Below are 5,988 nucleotides of genomic sequence, written 5' to 3' on the forward strand. Positions count from 1 at the left end.
TATGAGATCTCGTGATCATTTGTACAAACTAAATGTGGATCAACTTTTGGGTGTTCGGGGGTTTAGGAGTATTGGATCCAAGGTTGACAGTTCGGATGCGTTTAAGCAGGTTGGCCATGTAGGATTCTAGGGTTTGTCAGCGATGGTGTAGAGGGTTCCAAGTTGGTTTCGGTTTCTGAAGCTTGTGGACGAGGCAACCTCGTTTTTAGAAGACATGGGAGATATTTTTAGAGTGGTCTCCTATTGTATTGTTGTCCTGTGAGGTGCCCTTTTTTCCCTTTTCGGAAGTTTTATTCCACGTGGTTTTCTTCAGGAATTTTTTTTATTTAGGCCCACATCATTACCACACAACGCTCTGCTTGCAGCCTCTGTTTTTTTTTTTTTTTTTTAATTGTTTTTGTATATAGTTAGGGTTGTTGATTCTTGGCATCTTTATTATATTTGCCCCTTGATGGTAATCAGGCAACGTGTCTTTTTACACATGTAGCTTGAGTAACTAATATTTGTGTACAAATAACTGCCATCCTTTGTACTATTTTTTGCTGACTAATAAAGCAGTCTAATAATTTTTTTTAAGAGTTTAAAAATACCAATTAAAAATCTAATGGTATCAAATTAGGAATATCAGTAAGTCCATGGAAATTTAGTGGTATCTATTGGAACCAAATTTGCGCACAATAGCAAATGGTGGAGATGCACAAATCTGAGTAACTTGTAAAACAACAAACTACCGTGAGCAAGTCTCTGGCAAGAGGGGGAGGGGCAGGTGGAGGTGTGCCGACATAAGGGTTTAGGTTTAGGTTTTTGAATCTTGGCTCTGTTCGGTTTCTTTGTTCTACGGTTTTATACCCACCCCTACTTGCTAGTGATGGTCGGTTGGGAAAGTGAAAATATTGTTGAATACAACTCCATACTTATTACACTCCTGATGCGAGAATTATGCGCACACAAATTAAACCCTCTTTTTGTCAATTGTAGTGAAGTGTATAAGTAGGGATCGTTCTGGACCGGGGATTAGGAGGGATTGTTAATCACTTGGATTTGACTTAAAAACGTAAAAACACAATATAAAACACTATTTAATGCTCGAAGAAAGCAAAACTAAAAATAAGAAAGATTAAGACTAAGACTTCAACGAAATAGGGGGGAATTGGATTTGGACGAATTTAAACTAAAATGGATACTTGGAAACAAAACAAATTGTAAATATGGATTTGACGGAAATGAATGGATGGGAAGCTAGCTAAGGGGTTCATCTCTATACATGTTATACTTGCATACAAAACGATTTCTAATTGCTTTTCAATAAACCATGAATTCTCAACGCCCCGGGTTAATTAGGTCCGCTTAAATTAACCGTCAAGTTTTCCTTAAGTTAATGAATTGGATGATTGCATACGACAATCCAAAGCATTCCTCACAAGTTCCCTACATGAATTGCATAATAGAGATACAAGCAAGAATCATTAAGCAACATGAAAACTATAAGTGTTGACGAGGCATTCGTTACTATGATTGCATGAAACTTATGCCAAGAATTTGTTTAACGCGATTGTTTATAAGCAACCTCCACTACTTGTGAATATAAGTTCATAACTATTACGTGAAACTCACTTATATTCTAGCGTCATATTCATGCATAAAAATTAAGCGTTCATTCTTAATAAACATACATAAATAGGATATCAATCAAATAGTTAAACAAATTGAATTCACAACTTATGAAACGTAATTAAAAGTAATCAAATCATATTGCAAGCATAAACATATATTTCGAATCACCCCCTAGCTAAGGGGGGTTTAGTTCCTCATACTTACAAAACAAAGAGAATTGAAATTAAACATTGAAATCAAAGAAACGCCTAAACATTCCAACAACTCAAACTTGAATTGTATGAACGTTTAGGCACTCTTCTCTTCCTCGTTGTTGTAGCACAAGGTCTAAGGATAGGTTGTGTGATGGTGTGAAGTGTTTTGGAGGGATGGGAAGTGGTTGGATAGTGGCTGCAATGGAGGAGAAAAACTGCACAGAAATGGAAGGATATGCACGGCAAAGGTTTGGGAAATGGTGTGTTTGTGGTGTGTTGTGTATGAAATGAGGAATGAAATGAGATGCTTTGGTGAATGGAATGCAAGGGTATTTATAGGAGGAGTGGAGATGTGAATGGCTGTTTGTTTAAGGTGTTTGTGGCTGCAATGATGAAGAGTTGGAGCTGGAAATGAATGGGAAAGCTGGAAAGGTAGTTGAATTGCTCGGCACAAGTGTGAATGGTGCTGTTTTGTATGTGAATGCATGCTGGAATTGTATAAGGAAGCTGGAAAGGTAATGGGATTGCACGGCATATAATGGTTGTTGGTGTGTGAATGCATGTGTTGAATGATTAAAGTGCAAAGTGGGTGAATATGTAGCTGAAAATGCATGTGAATGCATGCTGGAATTGCATGTGAATGCATGCTGGAATGGGATTGGGATACACGGCAATGAGTGGTGTTTGGTGCTAGAAATGGATGTGGCTTCAATCTGAAAATGGGAGAGCATGTGCAAGGCAAGGATGTGAATGATTATGGAGGGGTGTGGCTGAAATAACATGTGGAAAGGTTGGAAAGTTGGAAAGGTGAGTGAAGGCCACGGCAATAGGATAGAATTGTGCTGAAAATGCATGTGAATGCATGCTGGAAATGCAATGTGCGTTAGGTGGAATGTAGGGGGAATAATGATGAAATGGGAAGTGGAAAGGGTATGAAATGCATGGCAAAAAGGGGTTAATGGTGCTGGAATTGTTGATGTGCACGGCAAAGGGTGAAGTGGATGTGAAATGGGCGTGCATGTGTGTGAATGTGATGAAAATGCATGTGATGCATGGCAAAGGGCTTTGTTTATGTGTTGGCATGGGAATTTCTGGTTCTAAGGCTTTGATTGATTGGGCTAGGCCCTTTGTTTTATGTTCTAAAGTGCACACAAAGCTTCAATTTTGTCCAACACTTTGGCTCCAAGCATAAGCTATCCATTCTTGGCCCAAAAATGCTCCAAAAGGCTCCAAAATGCACTTCTTTGCTCCTTTAGCCCTTAGAACCTGAAATCATATGAAAATGACTTAAAACACTTAAAGAACTAAGAAACAACAACATAAATGCACGAAAACAAGCTAAGTAAGTCACCTAAATATGCTCCTATCAACTCCATATTTGCTTTTTTAATTAAAATGTATCTTAATGCACCCCACATACTTTCCCATAATACCCTCACACCCGCACTCTTAACATAAACTTTAAGGTAAATTACATAAAACTACCTTAACTATAGGTTGAACCACACTATCATACTCATCTTTTAAAAATGACAATATTATACCTCATTTTTAGAATTTGTTGCAATATTATACCTCTGTTAGTTTGTCTATGAATTTCTCAATTAAATGCTGACTTGGCTTGATGCGGACACGTCAGAAATTTTTTTATTTTTTATTTTTTATTTTTTGGTAATTTGAATTTCAAATTTCCTGCCAAAAAATGTGATCTAACATTTTAATCACAAATTATCATCCTTGACCCCAAATTTGAAAAATCTCACCCAAAAATAATGATATAACCACAACAAAACTAGTGTATTCAAACACAAATTACTCATCATTTCCGAAGAAAAATATGAAATGGACCTGCTTAATTATCCAGAAATTCATAAACCTGTTAAAAAAACTAACTCCAACTAACATTACAAAACCTACTGAATTCATAAAAACCTGCTACATCATCAATTTAATTCACAAAATACCTATTGGATGCATAAAACCTGTTCTAACATTACAATTCCTTTACAAAAAACAACCATATGTGCAAAAAATTAGTGGTTGGATAGCTTGGTATTTTTGTGCTTGGTGCCTTTGGATGATTTAGTTATTGGTTTGCTTGGTCTTTCTCTGTTTGGTGCTGCTAGATGATTCAACTACTGGTTGTGATGCCTAAATCCAAAGTTCATTAAAACTATAAGAGACAAAGCAAGGTTTTTAACTAAATCCAAATGTTTTACAACTAAGAAAATGGTTAGTTTTTACCTTTGTTTTCCTTGTCCTCTTTCTAGGTGCAGCTTCAGCTAGATTTGTTGATGGTGACTGTCCTTGAGCAGATATGGATGCCTACAAAGCAATTTAAAGGATTAAGAGTCTGATTTGATATTAAAGGATTTAAAAAACCACATGAAGTAGAAAATGTTACTTGTTTGTCCCTTGGAGGAAGATATCTATGATGGGTTCTTGCATTATATGACCTTCCTTTTTGCATATGGTATCTTGACCATTCTCAATTATACCATTTTATTGCTTATCCATCTCATTTATATTTCTTTACTTTCATCATTACTCAGTGTACGATCCATTAGGTTCCAATTAGCGAGGCAGTGGACGATTGTTACTCTTAATGATCGATTGTGAATTGAAACTACATTTCAGTTCTCTCTTTGATGAAGATTAGTGTTTGCTATTCTTTAGGGCTTCCACAAACCATGAGTGACACCTAGCAGTATGTCATGGCTACCCTAGCTAAGTAGAAGTGGTTGGAGAACCTATGTTACAATTGCAATGCAATACGGTTCTTCTCTAATACAATACTCTTAATCACATTGTTTGAGTGATAGTTTGTTTCATGTTTACTGTCCAATGTGATACTTTTCTATATGATTCAATTGAATATAATTTGGAACCAACTTCCTAAGTCATATTCGTATGCTTTGGCCAAAGACTTTTGAATCATATCTCAAAGTATTCTCTCTCCATGTTAGAGATCCATTGTTGTGCATTCATATGCCTACATGACTAGATAGCTTAACCCCAACAATGTTGTGGACACTCTCGATGGAATGCCTTTGACATGATCAAAGATCAAGGACCTAACCATTAGACATCTATGATGCCTCAGGTCAAAGGACTACTTTGCATATTGCAACTTACGAGTTCTTACATGACATGTATGTTCGAACTTTCTTTTGATCGTAGTTCAGTGTACTCGATTACCATTTTGAGAACCTATGTGTTTGTCTCAGTGTGCAACACTAAATGACTTAAGACTAGTCATACTCACGCTTAAGTTAACATAACACATACTAACCTTAGCGGATTGTCAATGCCCAATTGGTAATCCTATGGCTAGGAACGTTCTAGGAATGAACATAAGAGAAATGTCTCGTTAATCTAACTTACTTAGATCACTTCTCTATTAGATTAAATACATTCCTTAGATTCCCTGATTGCTTAAACATATAATACAATAAATAGTGATTAACAATAAGTTTTGCCCTTCATGAAACATATAATAGTTTAACACAATAAGTATTCCAAGAGCTATTACATCCAATGAGTGGCTTTGTGGGCATACTTCCAACACTTTGTTCACCATTATATCCCTTGTCATCTGAATTCTCTTCATCAACAGTGTGTGAATAAGGAGTAGTATGGTGACAATAGGTTTTTGTCTTGGCATAAGTATGACAGCATTGAAACTTTCACAGAGATTGTTTAGCAACATGTCACACTTGGGAAAGGTTTGAAAATGGGACTTGCTCCAATTATGTGCAGGCTTTTTCACCAACCAATTGTATGCCTTTTCATCCATCTTCTTCATATCCTTTATTGCTTTTTTGAAGTGGGGAACTGTTGTTGTTCTGGCTATTGACCATAGAGCATCCTTCAAAGTTTTTCCCTTGAACAGATTTTTGAAGTTGGTATACAAATGTCTTACACAAAATCTATGGTGGGAATCAGGGAAGACTTTTCGAAAGGCCGGAATCAACCTCTTTTGCTTATCATTGATATCTATCCCTGTTGATTGACAATACCAACATCAATGCCCAGTAACTCTAAGAATCAAATCCAACTGGACTTGTTCTCCATTTCTACCACTGCGTACGTTATAACCCATGTTTCATCATTTGGGTCAATGCCAACAACACAAAGTAGCTGACCTCCATGTACACCTTTTAAATGGCAACCATCTAAT

Source organism: the organism of the source record quoted next, unplaced genomic scaffold, assembly GCF_019419815.1.
Source record: "Pyrus x bretschneideri cultivar Hongxiangsu unplaced genomic scaffold, Pyrus_bretschneideri_v1 Contig82, whole genome shotgun sequence".
NCBI classification, from domain to species: domain Eukaryota; kingdom Viridiplantae; phylum Streptophyta; class Magnoliopsida; order Rosales; family Rosaceae; genus Pyrus; species Pyrus x bretschneideri.